Source organism: Salvelinus namaycush, chromosome 1, assembly GCF_016432855.1.
Source record: "Salvelinus namaycush isolate Seneca chromosome 1, SaNama_1.0, whole genome shotgun sequence".
Classification (NCBI taxonomy): Eukaryota; Metazoa; Chordata; class Actinopteri; order Salmoniformes; family Salmonidae; genus Salvelinus; species Salvelinus namaycush.
The window spans coordinates 25028902-25044544 of NC_052307.1; positions in this window are offsets into that span (position 1 = coordinate 25028902).

Sequence of the window (15643 nt, forward strand, 5' to 3'; positions counted from 1 at the left end):
TATCCTCCAAACACCGGCTTCTCTGGCATTATTACTTAATAAGGCACCTCGGGGGTTTGTGGTATATAGCCAATATACCACGGCTAAGGGCTGTATCCAGGCACACCGCATTGCGTCATGCTAACAACAGCCCTTAGCCGGGGTATATTGGCCATTTACAACACCCCCTCTGGCCTTATTGCTTAAATAATGCACTGTATATTTGCATGTTAGAATTCAATGCCTATAGTTCCTTCTTACATGGTCTATGTTTGAGCTGCTTTTGAAAGTAAAAGTCGAATTGAAAACATTTTTGGCATTGTTGAATTCGATTTTCATAATTGCAAGGTAGGACTGACGGTTTGGTTAGCTAAACTAGCAAGTCTTAGTTATTTGGTTACCATGGCAACTACTGTAGCACTCTAGTAAACTTGCTAGCTACTACAGGCAAATGTGGTAAATTATAGCCATGGTATAAGAGGGATAATCAACTCTGAAAATAATAGTTCCACTCAGCTAGGGTGTCATGACACACACCTTCCATGTTGTTCATTACTTTCGATAGAACGCATACTGTGGCCCCTCATTGATTATCCCTTACATACTGATATATATACACAGTACAGGTCAAGAGTTTGGACACACGTACTCATTCAAGGGTTTTTCTTTATTTTTACTATTTTCTACATTGTAGAATAATAGTGAAGACATCAAAACTATGAAATAACACATATGGAATCATGTAGTAAGAATTTATTTAATTTTTTAATCAAAATATATTTTATATTTTAGATTCTTCAATGAAGCCACCAATTTGCATAGATGACCGCTTTGCACACTGTTGGCATTCTCTCAACCAGTTTCACATGGAATGCTTTTCCAACAGTCTTGTTGGCTGCTTTTCCTTCACTTTGCAGTCCAACTCATCCCAAACCATCTCAATTGGGTTGAGGTCAGGTGATTGTGGAGGCCAGGTCATCTGATGCAGCACTCCATCACTCTCCTTCTTGGTCAAGTAGCCCTTACACAGCCTGGAGGTGTGTTGGGTCATTGTCATGTTGAAAAACAAATGGTAGTTCCACTAAGCGCAAACCAGATGGGACAGATTTCCACCGGTCTAACGTCCATTGCTCGTGTTGTCTTGTCCCAAGCAAGTCTCTTCTTATTGGTGTCCTTGCAGCAATTCAACCATGAAGGCCTGATTCACGCAGCCTCCGATAAACAGTTTATGTTGAGATGACTGTACCTTAAACTCTGTGAAGCAGAGTTGCAATTTCTGAGGCTGGTAACTCTAATGAACTTATCCTCTATAGCAGAGGTAACACTGGGTCTTCCTTTCCTGTGGCGGTCCTCATGAGAGCTAGTTTCATCAAAGCTCTTGATGGTTTTTGCAACTACACGCGAATAAACTTGCAAAGTTCTTGAAATTGACTGACCTTCATGTCTTAAAGTATTGATGGACCGTCTCTCTTTGCTTATTCTTGTCATAATATGGACTACCAAATAGGACTATCTTCTGTATACCACCCCTACCTTGTCACAACACAACTGATTGGCTCAAACGCATTAAGAAGGAAAGAAATTCCATAAAATGAACATTTAACAATGCACACCTGTTCATTGAAATGCATTCCAGGTGACTACCTCATGAAGGAAAAGCAGCCAACAAGTGCTCAGCATGTGTGAACTACTTCAAGACTGTTGGAAAAGCATTCCAGGTGAAGCTGGTTGAGATAATGTCAAGAGTGTGCAAAGCTGTCATCAAGTCAAAGGGTGGCTACTTTCAAGAATCTCAAATATATTTTGATTTGTTTAACACCTTTTTGGTTACTACATGATTCCATATGTGTTATTTCATGTCTTCACTATTATTCTCCGGGCGCTAAGATGGTGCCGGAGAAGAAGGCTGACGTTTACGTGTTCCTATCCAAAATGTATTTTTTTGTTAATTTCTTTGCGTTGTTTGTAACTTATTTAAAAAAAAACGTATTTTGTACATAATGTTGCTGCTACCACCTCTTATGACCGAAAATAACTTCTGGACATCAGAACTGAGATTACTCACCACAAACTGTCAGAATCCTTTTTTCCCCTTTAACGAGTCCGACGTGAATGACTTAGTGCTTTCCCGGGAACAGGCCCAGATCCCTGTCATTTGCGTGAAGAGAAGGCGATGAAAAAGGGTCCGGAGGGCGTGCTGCCTTCTGAGAATTCGTAGGCGATCTAATAAACTCCCACTGCCTTCCATTCTGCTAGCAAACATGCAATCTTTGGAAAATAAAATTGATAACCTACGCAGAAGATTAAACTACCAACGGTACATTAAAAACTGTAATATCTTATGCTTCATGGAGTCGTGGCTGAACGAAGACATTATCAACATACAGCTGGCTGGTTATACGCTGTATCGGCAAGATAGAACAGCGGCGTCTGGTAAGACAAGGGGCGGCGGACTATGTATTTTTGTAAATAAAAGCTGGTGCACGATATCTAAGGAAGTCAAGGTTTTGCTCGCCTGAGGTAGAGTAGCTCATGATAAGCTGTAGACCACACTATCTACCTAGAGAGTTTTCATCTGTATTTTTTGTGGCTGTCTACACACCACCACAGACTGAAGCTGGCAATAAGACTGCACTCAATGATCTTTATTCCGCCATAAGCAGACAGGAAAACGCTCACCCAGAGGCGGCACTCCTAGTGGCTGGGGACTTTAATGCAGAGAAACTTAAATAAGTCTTACCAATTTCTATCAGCATGTTAAATGTGCAACCAGAGGTAAAAACAACTCTGGACCACCTTTACTCCACACACAGAGACGTATACAAAGCTCTACCTCACCCTCCATTTGGCAAATCTGACCATAATTCTATCCTCCTGATTCCTGCTTACAAACAAAAATGAAAGCAGGAAGCACCAGTGACTCCATCATTAAAAAAAGTGGTCAGATGAAGCAGATGCTAAGCTACAGGACTGTTTTGATAGCACAGACAGGAATATGTTCTGGGATTCCTCCGAGGGCATTGAGGAGTGCACTACATCAGTCATTGGCTTCATCAATAAGTGCATCGATGACGTCGTCCCCACAGTGACTATACGTACATACTCCAACCAGAAGCCATGGATTACAGGCAACATCCGCACTGAGCTAAAAAGCTAGAGCTGCCACTTTCAAGGAGCGGGACTCTAACCCGGAAGCTTATAAGAAATCCCGCTATAACCTCCGAACCATCAAACAGGAAAAGTGTCAATACAGACTAAGATCAAATCGTACGACACCGGCTCTGACGTTCGGCGGATGTGGCAGGGCTCGCAAACCATTACAGACTACAAAGGGAAGCACAGCCGAGAGCAGCCCAGTGACACGAGCCTACCAGATGAGCTAAACTCCTTCTATACTTGCTTCGAGGCAAAAAAACACTGAAACATGCATGAGAGCACCGGCTGTTCCGGGAAGACTGTGTGATCACGCTCTCCGCAGCCGATGTGAGTAAGACCTTTAAACAGGTCAACATTCACAAGGCCGCAGGGCCCAACGGATTACCAGGACGTGTACTGCGAGCTTGCGCTGACCAACTGGCAAGTGACTTCACTGACATTTTCAATCTCTCCCTATCCGAGTCTGTAATACCAACATCGTTTAAGCAGACCACCATAGTCCCTGTGCCCAAGAACACTAAGGTAACTTGCCTAAATGACTGACTACCGACCCATAGCACTCACATCTGTAGCCATGAAGTGCTTTGAAAGGCTGGTCATGGCTCACATCAACACCATTATCCCAGAAACTCTAGACCCACTCCAATTTGCATACCGCCCTAACAGATCCACAGATGATGCAATCTCTATTGCACTCCACACTTCCCTTTCCCACCTGGACAAAAGGAACACCTATGTGAGAATGCTATTCATTGACTGCAGCTCAGTGTTTAACACCATAGTGCCCTCAAAGCTCATCAATAAGCTAAGGATCTTGGGACTAAACACCTCCCTCTGCAACTGGATCCTGGACTTCCTGACGGGCCGCCCCCAGGTGGTAAGGGTAGGTAACAACACATCCGCCACGCTGATCCTCAAAACAGGGGCCCCTCCTGTACACCCTGTTCACTCATGACTGCACGGCCAGGCATGACTCCAACACCATCATTAACTTTGCCGATGACAACAGTGGTAGGCCTGATCACCGACAAGACAGCCTATAGGGAGGAGGTCAGAGACCTGGCCGTGTGGTGCCAGGACAACATCTCCCTCAACGTGATCAAGACAAAGGAGATGATTGTGGACTACAGGACAGGGCTGTAGTGGAGCAGGTTAAGAGCTTCAAGTTCCTTGGTGTCCACATCACCAACAAACCATCATGGTCCAAGACAGTCGTGAAGCTGGCACGACAAAACTTCTTCCCCCTCAGGAGACTGAAAAGATTTGGCATGGGTCCTGAGATCCTCAACATGCTCTACAGCTGCACCATCGAGAGCATCCTGACTGGTTGCGTCACTGCCTGGTATAGCAACTGCTCGGCCTCCGATCGCAAGACACTACAGAGGGTAGTGCGTACGGCCCAGTACATCACTGGGGCAAAGCTTCCTGCCATCCAGGACCTCTATACCAGGCGGTGTCAGAGAAAGGTCCTAAAAATTGTCAAAGACTCCAGCCACCCTAGTCATAGACTGTTCTCTCTGCTACCGGAGCGCCAAGTCTAGGTCCAAAAGGCTTCTAAACAGCTTCTACCCCCAAGCCATAAGACTCCCGAACATCTAATCAAATGGCTACCCAGACTATTTGCATTGCCCACCCTTTTTACACCGCTACTGCTCTCTGTTGTTATCATCTATGCATAGTCACTTTAATAACTCTACCTAAATGTACATATTACTTCAATTACCTTGACTAACCGGTACCCACCTGTATATAGTCCCCCTATTGTTATTTTACTGCTGCTCCTTATTTACTTGTTACTTTTATTTCTTATTCATATGTTTTTATATATTATTTTTAAACTGCATTGTTGGTTAGGGGCTCACAAGTAAGCATTTCACTGTAAGGTCTACACTTGTTCTATTTGGCACACGTGACTAATACAATTTTATTTTATTTGACAATATAGAAAATAGTACAAATAAAGAAAAACCCTTGAATGAGTAGGTGTGTCCAAACTTTTGACTGGTACTGTATATAAGTATATAAGGGATAATCAATGAGGGGTTACAGTATGTGTTCTATGGAAAATAATGAACGACGTGGATGGTGTGTTCCCCAGCCTGATGCCTATACAGACTTCTCAAATTATATTTGATTTATTAGAGGAATAGTCCTCAAACATTATGTTATGCCTATCAACAGGTGTATTATGTTATGAAATAGCATATAGTTAGAAATGTGATCTGCCTACACACTTAATGGCATGGCATCCTACTCCATCCATACTATCTCCATGCTTCCACCTCTGGGCTGAAATCAAGAGAGATCAGCATGAAATCCTGAAAGTCCAGGATCTCTTTTATTTATGATCTTTCCTTGATGCGAGCTCATCTGTCAGTAACAATTTTCTAAGCTATAATATTACATTTCAAACTCCAAAAATGACATTGCTGAACAGACAAGCCCACATAAATAGTTTGGATCTATACCTAGTCTCCCTCTCACTAACCAAGTGCGCCGTGCAGGCCTTTCTGCTTTCCGTAGTTTAACCCCCCCCCCAAAACTACTACCAAATATGTTCTCATCTATCTGTGCTACTACTGTAGCCACTTTCTGGTTACTTTATCTAGCTAGCAAGTATTTTATGTGAAATGGGATGAGGTTTTCTGAAGAGAGAAAAGCTGCCCATTGAAACTGGATGAGAAATTCAGACAAAATGAGCTGGTATGTATTTTGATAAGAGATAGACAAATTAATCGTCTTCAACAAGCTAACGGTTTGACTCGACTAGTGAAATTGTGGGGTTAGCTAGCTAACTTAACAGCTAGCCATTGGCTTAGCTTTCAGTAAGTTAACGGTGTCTAGAACTGGCCAAGCTATTTAGAAATATTATACACATGTAGTGTGTTAACAATTATAGCTTACAGTATGGTGTCATTTGCCTTGCAAACTCGTCAACTAACTTTAAAAGGCTAGCATCCCGAGCGTAGCTTGTGAGCTGTTATTTACATTGGCTAGATAGTTAGCACCCTAGCTCGCCAGCTAACGTTAGCATAGTGACCATAAACAACAACTTATGACGTGTTGGCTTGCTAGCTAACTAACCAACTGTCTAGCAAAGAGAGCTAATACTTACCTGGCACTAACCTTAGGATTTAACTTCAATGTTACGTTGTAGTGGAGTTAAATTCTTAGTTAACTAGTCAGGTTGCCAATTTTAGCTAACTAACGTTACCTGCTTAGGTAGGCGATAACCCATTCATAGAAGCTGCTCGAGTTTTGTTAAGAGTCACGACGCTCGTCCTGGGAGGTTCAATTACTACACACCTTTATTGGGTTTGGGCCTGTTTTTTTCATCAATTAACGTTACTAGGGTACGGGCAGGGCTCGTGTATCACTAAATTGATCAAGCATTTTGCAGCTGAGCCATTTGCTCATGCTCTGCTGCGCAGTAGGCTAGCCTACGGTCTTAACTTACTAAGATCATAACATGGTGGCAGACGTGCTTCAACCACGTCAAATATACGACCAGAACATTGTCCGAGTCGACAGGACAGATTATTTCACAGAAAATAATGTTCCTGAGTTTAGAGTGACAAAAACTTGTCTCGTCTTTGAGCAGCCCGAGGCGGAGCCATTGCTCTGGATACTCGCACAGGCAGACTATTAACCTAACACGGAACCCAAACCGGCTGCGCGCGTGCGCTATCGTGCATACATGTATTTTGTCCCCCTACATAATTTGGGGACAGGTCGAAAAGCATTAAACATGTATGGCAATTTAGCTAGTTAGCTTGCACTTGCTAGCTAACGTTAATTTGTCCTATTTAGCTAGCTTGCTGTTGCTAGCTAATTTGTCCTGGGATATAAACATTGAGTTGTTATTTTACCTGAAATGCACAAGGACCTCTACTCCGACAATTAATCCACACATAAAACGGCCAACTGAATCGTTTCTAGTTATCTCTCCTCCTTCCAGGCTTTTTCATCGTTTAATTTATATGGTGATTGCATCTAAACTTTCATTGTATTACCATGACTACCGGCAAAACAGTTAGTCTTTCAATCACCTACGTGGATATAATCAATGAGGAGATGGCACGTGGGTACCTGCTTTTATAAACCAATGAGGAGATGGGAGAGGCAGGACTTGCACCGCGATCTGCGTCAGAAATAAGAATGAGTTCTATTTTAGCCCTTGGCGTTGCAGACGCGAGCAGTGTGGGTGCAATAATTGAATAACATGGATTTCAAAATTTATTTTGCGACGTGTCCGGTCTGGTCAGCATGTAACGTAGCAGGCGTTAAAGAAACACTTGAGCAGTGTCTCTTTCTGGTCCGGATGAGAGAAAAACAAACTGTCAAGGAAGGTTCTCTTCTGCACTGTTCAACCAATCCAGTAAATGTTGTGGAGGAGTTAAGATTGAGTGTCGCCTTGTTAATGTCCAAAAGCAGAAGTCGCATCCTGAAAACCGGACGCATCCTGTTTTTTTACAGCCCGACTGAGGGTGACAGACTAGCAGCAGAGTGCATGCTGTGTGAGCACTGCAGGGAGGGGGACAGACAGACAGAGATCAGTAGCTAATCGATACTAATGATTGAAGTTATTTTGGCCTTTGGTCCGGGCCTTAAATTTGGCAGAAACAATTGGGCCTGGTGGAGTAGGACCTGATGGTCACGGGCATGGGTAGGGTTTGGGCTTAAAATTTATGCCCGTGCAGGGCTCTACGCACAGCCAAGCACAGGGTCAAATGTGGGGTGCCTTAAATTTTGCAGGAGCAATCGGGCCTGTGTAAGGTAGGGCTTAATCGTTGCTGGCATGGGTAGGGCTCAGGCTTAAAATTCCTGCCCGTGCAGGCCTCTACGCACAGCCAAGCACAAGGTCAAATGTGTGGTGCATGTCCAGTGAAAGAGCCCTTTATCAACTATGCTGACCAACGCATTCCAGTCAGGCCCTCACTCTTGCTTCTGTGACGTGAGAGATTTGACTCAGGGGTCATCCGAACAATTGCACTCCTAATGTCCTCAACCAGCCCTCTGTACTCCAGGCAATAGCCCCAATTGAAGTGATATGTTATCCCCTTGCCAATGGCGCACACATTTATAGTTCCAACGTAGTCATTGGTTCTTCCTGTAGCAGCATCATTTCTGTATTTTTATCATGCAGAGCTAATGGCTGTGCTGGTAAATAAGACGGTTGTTTCTCTGGGCATGCATACGTCTAGACTAGAGTAGAGTGACGTCCATAAGGAAACAGCTTAGTTCTGAAGGTTTGGTCAATGGGAAGAGCAGGGGTGTTAAACTGTTGGTTTTAACACGAGTCACTATGTTTTAGGGAATGTAAAACCGGGCACCGCAGTTTGCTGACAGCTAAAACAGTGGGCCTTACCTACATTAATTAGGCCTACACCAACAGCCATATTGTTGTGTTGAACTCAGGGCAAATTAGGGTTTATGCCTTGCTCTCATTAGCTAAATTTTTACAAGAAAAAAAGGTAGAGATCTGTGAACCGTACATGTAAATCGTACAGACATCTGTGAACCGTACATGTAAATTGTACAGACATCTTGGTGTCATTATATTCCTTATAGTGTGCTCTAAAATATGGAGCAAGTCTTGATTCTGAAATAAAAAAATCTTATTAATATATTAAAAGTACACGTTTTAATTTTGTTAATTGTAAGACAGGCTATTGTTTGGAACAATATACTCTACAAGTACATTTTCCAGAATGGGCTCGCTGCTAATTATGGTGCCTTCAGAAAGTATTCACACCCCTTGACTTTTTCCACATTTTGTTGTGTTAGACTGAATTTAAAATGGACTACGTTTAGATTTTTTTTGTCACCGGCCTACACACAATACCCCATAATGTCAAAAGTGGAATTATGTTTTTACCTATTTTATAAAAAATGAAAGGCTGAAATGTCTTGTGGCAAGTATTCAACCCTATTATGACAAGCCTAAATTATTTCAGGAGTAAATATTTGCTTAACAAGTCACGTAATAAGTTGCATGGTCTCACACTGTGTGCAATAATAGTGTTTGAATAGGTACCTCATCTCTGTAGCCCACAAATACAATTATCTGTATGGGCCCTCAGTTAGGCAGTGAATTTCAAACAAAGTTTCAACCACAAAGACCAAGAAGGTTTTCCAATGCCTCGCGAAGAAGGGCACCTATCGGTAGATGGGTAAAAATAAGCAGACATGGAATATCCCTCTGAGTATGGTGAAGTTATTAATTACACATTTTAATGGTGTATCAATACACCCAATCACTAAAGATACAGGTGTCCTTCCTAACTCAGTTGCCAGAGAGGATTGAAACCTCAGGGATTTCACCATGAGGGCAATGTTGACTTTAAAACAGAGTTTAATGGCTGTGATAGGAGACAAGAGGAATGATCAACAACATTGTAATTATTCCACAATACCAACGTAATTGACAGAGTGAAAAGGAAGCCTGTACAGAATACAAATACTCCAAAAGATGAATCCAGTTTGCAACACGGAACTAAAGTCCTGCATGCTCTAGTCTTATCTTGATTTGTGTCCAGTCATATGGTCAAGTGCTGCAAAGAAAGAACTAGTTAAGCTGCAGCTGGCCCAGAACAGAGCACCACACTTTGCTCTTTATTGTAGTCAGAGGGCTAATATCAATACTATGCATGCTAGTCTCTCTTGGCTAAGAGTTGAGGAAAGACTGACTGAATCACTTCTTGTTTTTATAAGAAACGTTTAATGTGTTGGAGATTCCAAATTGTTTGCATAGTCAGCTTACACACACAGCATTGACAAACACACTTACCCCACCAGACATGCCACCAGGGGTCTTATCACATTCCCCAGGTCCAGAACAAATTCAAGGAAATGTACAGTATTTTACAAAGCCATGATTGCATGGAACTCCCATTTCAAAAAGGATAGCGCAAGTGAACAGCAAACCTGGTTTAAAAAAAACGAATAAAGCAACGCCTCTCCTATTGTTGTGTGTATGTACTAACATGTATGTGTACCTGATAGATGCACACTACAGTGCCTTGCAAAAGTATTCATCCCCCTTGGCATTTTTCCTATTTTGTTGCATTACAACCTGTAATATAAATAGATTTTTTGGGGGATTTCATATAATGGACATACACGAAATAGTCCAAATTGGTGAAGTGAAATGAAAAAGATAACTTGTTTCAAAATATTCCCAAAAAACGTTTTAAACGGAAAAGTGGTTAGTGCATATGTATTCACCCCCTTTGCTATGAAGCCCCTGATAAGATCTGGTGCAACCAATTGCCTTCAGGAGTCGCATAATTAGTTAAATAAAGTCTTAAGTGTCACATGATCTCAGTATATATACACCTGTTCTGAAAGGCCCCAGAGTCTGCAACACCACTAAGCAAGGGGCACCATGAAGACCAAGGATCTCTCCAAACAGGTCAGGGACAAAGTTGTGGAGAAGTACAGATCAGGGTTGGGTTATAAAAAAATATCAGAAACTTTGAACATCCCACAGAGCACTATTAAATCCATTATTAAAAAATGGAAAGAATATGGCAACACAAACAACCTGCCAAGAGAGGGCCGCCCACCAAAACTCACAGACCAGGCAAGGGGGGCATTAATCAGAGAGGCAACAAAGAGACCAAAGATAACCCTGAAGGAGCTGCAAAGCTCCACAGCGGAGATTGGAGTATCTGTCCATAGGACCACTTTAAGCCGTACACTCCACAGAGCTGGGCTTTACGGAAGAGTGTCCAGAAAAAAGCCATTGCTTAAAGAAAAAAATAAGCAAACACGTTTGGTGTCCGCCAAAATGCATGTGGGAAACTACCCAACCATATGGAAGAAGGTACTCTGGTCAGATGAGACTAAAATTTAGCTTTTTGGCCATCAAGGAAAACGCTATGTCTGGCGCAAACCTAATGCCTCCCATCACCCCGAGAACACCCATCTCCACAGTGAAGCATGGTGGTTGCAACATCATGCTGTGGGGATGTTTTTCATCGCCAGGGACTGGGAAACTGGCCAGAATTGAAGGAATGATGGATGGCGCTAAATACAGGGAAATTCTTGAGGGAAACCCGTTTCAGTCTTCTAGAGATTTGAGACTGGGATGGAGGTTCACCTTCCAGCAGGACAATGACCCTAAGCGTATTGCTAAAGCAACACTCGAGTGGTTTTAGGGGAAACATTTAAATGTCTTGGAATGGCCTAGTCAAAGGCCAGACCTCAATTCAATTGAGAATCTGTGGTATGACTTAAAGATGCTGTACACCAGCGGAACCCATCCAACTTGAAGGAACTGGAGCAGTTTTGCAAAAATCCCAGTGGCTAGATGTGCCAAGCTAATAGAGACATACCCCAAGAGACTTGCAGCTGTAATTGCTGCAAAAGGTGGCTCTACAAAGTATTGACTTTGGGGGGGTGAATTGTTATCTCTTGTTTCTTTCACCCCAAAAAGTTTTTTGCATCTTCAAAGTGGTAGGCAAGTTGTGTAAATCAAATGATACAAACCCCCCCAAAATCCACTTTAATTCCAGGTTGTAAAGCAACAAAATAGGAAAAATGCCAAGGGGGGTGAATACTTTCGCAAGCCACTGTACATGTTAATGATTTTAAAAGTAATGTACCAGTCAAAAGTTTGGACGCCTACTCATTCAAGGCATTTTCTTTATTTTTACTATTTTCTATATTGCAGAATAAGAGTGAAGACATCAAACATATGAAATAACACATATGGAATCATGTAGTAACAAAAAAGTGTTAAACCAAATCAACATATTTTAGATTCTTGAAACTAGCCACCCTTTGCCTTGATGACAGCTTTGCTGAAGACTTGTTGGCTGCTTTTCTTTCACTCTGTGGTCCATCTCATCCCAGTACATTTCAATTGGGTTGAGATTGGGTGATTGTGGAGGCCAGGTCATCTGATGCAGCACCATCACTCTCCTTACACAGCCTGAAGGTGTGTTGGGTCATTGTCCTGTTGAAAAACAAATGATAGTCCCACTAAGCGCAAACTAGATGGGTGTTGCTGAAGAATGCTGTGGTAGCCATGCTGGTTAAGTGTGCCTTGAATTCTAAATAAATCAGACAGTGTCACCAGCAAAGCACCCCCACACATCACACCTCCATGCTTCACGGTGGGATCCACACATGCGGAGATCATCCGTTCACCTACTCTGCATCTCATAAAGACACGGCGGTTGGAACCAAAAATCTCATGTTGATACATTTCCATCGTTCTAATGTCCATTGCTCGTGTTTCTTGGCACAAACAAGTTTCTTCTTATTGGTGTCCTTTAGCAGTGGTTTCATTGGAGCAATTTGACCATGAAGGCCTGATTCACACAGTCTCCTCTGAACAGATTATGTTGAGATTTGTCTGTTACTTGAACTCTGTGAAGTGTTTCTTTGGGATGCAATCTGAGGGGCTGGTAACTCTAATTAACTTTTCCTCTGCACCAGAGGTAACTCTGGGTCATCCTTTCCTGTGACGGTCCTTATGAGAGCCAGTTTCATCATAGCGCTTGAAGGTTTTTGCGATTGAACTTTTCTGCATTAACTGACCTTAAAGTAATGCTGGACTGTCGTTTCTCTTTGCTTTTTTGAGCTGTTCTTGCCATAATATGAACTTGGTATTTTGCCTAATAGGGCTGTCTTCTGTATACCAACCCTACCATGCCACAACACAACTGATTGGCTCAAACGCATTAACCTGTTTGGGCTGCAGGGGCAGTATTGAGTAACCAGATAAAAGGTGCCCATTTCAAACGGCCTCGTACTCAATTCTTGCTCGTACAATATGCATATTATTATTACTATTGGATAGAAAACACTCTCTAGTTTCTAAAACCGTTTGAATTATATCTGTGAGTCAAACAGAACTCATTTGGCACAAACTTCCTGACCAGGAAGTGGAAAGTCTGAAATCGAGGCTCTGTTCTTCTTCCTGCCTATAAATGGGCATGAAACGTATGAGTATACATGCACGTCATACACCTTCCCCTGGATGTCAAGAGGCGGTGAGAGAAGAAATTTAGTGTTTATCTTGGTCTGAAGTGGAATACAAGCTCTTTGTATGACGTGTCCCCCATTTCCGGTACTCTGGAGAGCGCGAGGTGGTACCTGGATTTGCCTTCTGTTTAGCTGCCGTTATAGGCGACTACTATCTCCGGCTTTGATTTTATTTGATACATGTGACCATATCATCGTAAAGTATGTTTTTTCAATATAGTTTAATCAGATTATTGAAATTTTTTCGGGAGTTTTGCCGTGTTCCGTTCTCTGACTTTGTTGACGATGGAGAGATCCGTGCCACTTGGCTAGTGTGCTTGCTAATTCAAGAGGGAAAATGGACGTTCTAAATCCAAACAACGATTGTTCTGGACAAAGGACACCTTGTCCAACATTCTGATGGAAGATCAGCAAAAGTAAGAAACATTTTATGATGCTATTTCATATATCTGTCGTAGATGTGAACTAGTCGTCGGCGCCCAAGTTTTGGGTACTCTAGCTATACCGAAGCTGGATGTCGTAATGAAGTTATTTTTTAGAATTCTAACACTGCGATTTCATTAAGAACTAATGGATCTATCATTTCCTATACAACATGTATTTTTTAGTTATGTTTATGAATAGCTATTTGGTCAGAATATGTGTGTCAGAAAAAGTGTCAGAAAAATATCCGAACGTTGTGGGAAATAGTAGCTACGTTAGCAGAATGTATAACCACTGATTTCAGCTCTAAATATGCACATTTTCGAACAAAACATAAGTGTATGTATAACCTGATGTTATAGGACTGTCATCTGATGAAGAATATCAAGGTTAGTCAAAAATTATATATCTTTTGCTTGTTTGTTACGATCGCTAACCTTTTGCTACTGGGAAATGGCATGTGTTTCTGGCTATTGTGGTAAGCTAATATAACGCTATATTGTGTTTTTGCTGTAAAACACTTAATAAATTGGAAATATTGGCTGGAATCACAAGATGCCTGTCTTTCATTTGCTGTACACTATGTATTTTTCAGAAATGTTTTATGATGAGTAATTAGGTATTTGACGTTGGTGTCTGTAATTATTATGGCTGCTTTCGGTGCAATTTCTGATTGTAGCTGCAATGTAAACTATGATTTATACCTGAAATATGCACATTTTTCGAACAAAACATAGATTTATTGTATAACATGTTATAAGACTGTCATCTGATGAAGTTGTTTGTTGGTTAGTTTGGTTGGTTCTTGGTTAGTTAGGTTGGCTTTGTGCATGCTACCTGTGCTGTGAAAAATGTCTGTCCTTTTTTGTATTTGGTGGTGAGCTAACATAAATATACCTGCTGTTTTCGCTGTAAAACATTTTAAAAATCGGACATGTTGGCTGGATTCACAAGATGTGTACCTTTCATTTGCTGTATTGGACTTGTTAATGTGTGAAAGTTAAATATTTAAAAAAAAATATCTTTTGAATTTCGCGCCCTGCACTTGAAGTGGCTGTTGTCATAAGTGTACCGACGCCGGGCTGCAGCCATAAGAAGTTAAGAAGGAAAGAAATTCCACGAATATACTTTTAACGAGGCACACCTGTTATTTGAAATGCATTCCAGGTGACTACCTCATGAAACTGGTTGAGATAATGCCAAGAATGTGCAAAGCTGTCATCAAGGCAAAGGGTTGCTAATTTGAAGAATCTGAAATATAAAATACTTTTGATTTGTTTAACACTTTTTTGGTTACTACATGATTCCATATGTGTTATTTCATAGTTTTGATGTCTTCACTATTATTCTATAAGGTAGAAAATAGTAAAAATAAAGAAAAAACCCTTGAATGAGTAGGTACTGTATGTAAATTGTAAAGTATTTTTTGTAATGCATTTTTTTTGTTACGTGTCTGACACCAGTAAGACTAACTATCATCAATTGGCATCGGCTAATGGGGATCCTAATACAATCAAAAAATACTTTCTGCAAAAAATGTGGCAAAGCAATTCACTTTTTGTTCAGCAGGACAAAAACCTAAAAGGCCAAATCTACACTGGAGCTGCTTACCAAGAAGACAGGGTATGTTCCCGAGTGGCTGAGTTACAGTTTTGACTTAAATCTGCTTAAATCTAAGGCAAGACCTGAAAATGGTTGTCTTGCAATGAACAACAACCAATTTGACAGAGATTGAAGAATTTAGAAAATAATAATGGGCAAATGTTGTACTATCCAGGTGTGGAAAGCTCCTTGTGACTTACCCAGAAAGACTCACAGCTGTAATTGCTGCCAAAGGTGATTCTAACGTGTATTGGTTCAGGTGGTTGAATACTTATTTCATCAAGATATATTCGTTTTATTAGTATTTTTACATTTTATGAGCACCACCAACACAGTGAATGGGAAAATAGATTCAAACAGAGCTCCCTCTGCTGGCTATTTTCTGAATGTGCAATCCTAAAGGAGGACTGTGATTGGTTAATTACCTATAATGTCAATTTCTATGTATGAAATGGGTCATATCATTAAAAGTACCAGAGAGCCCACT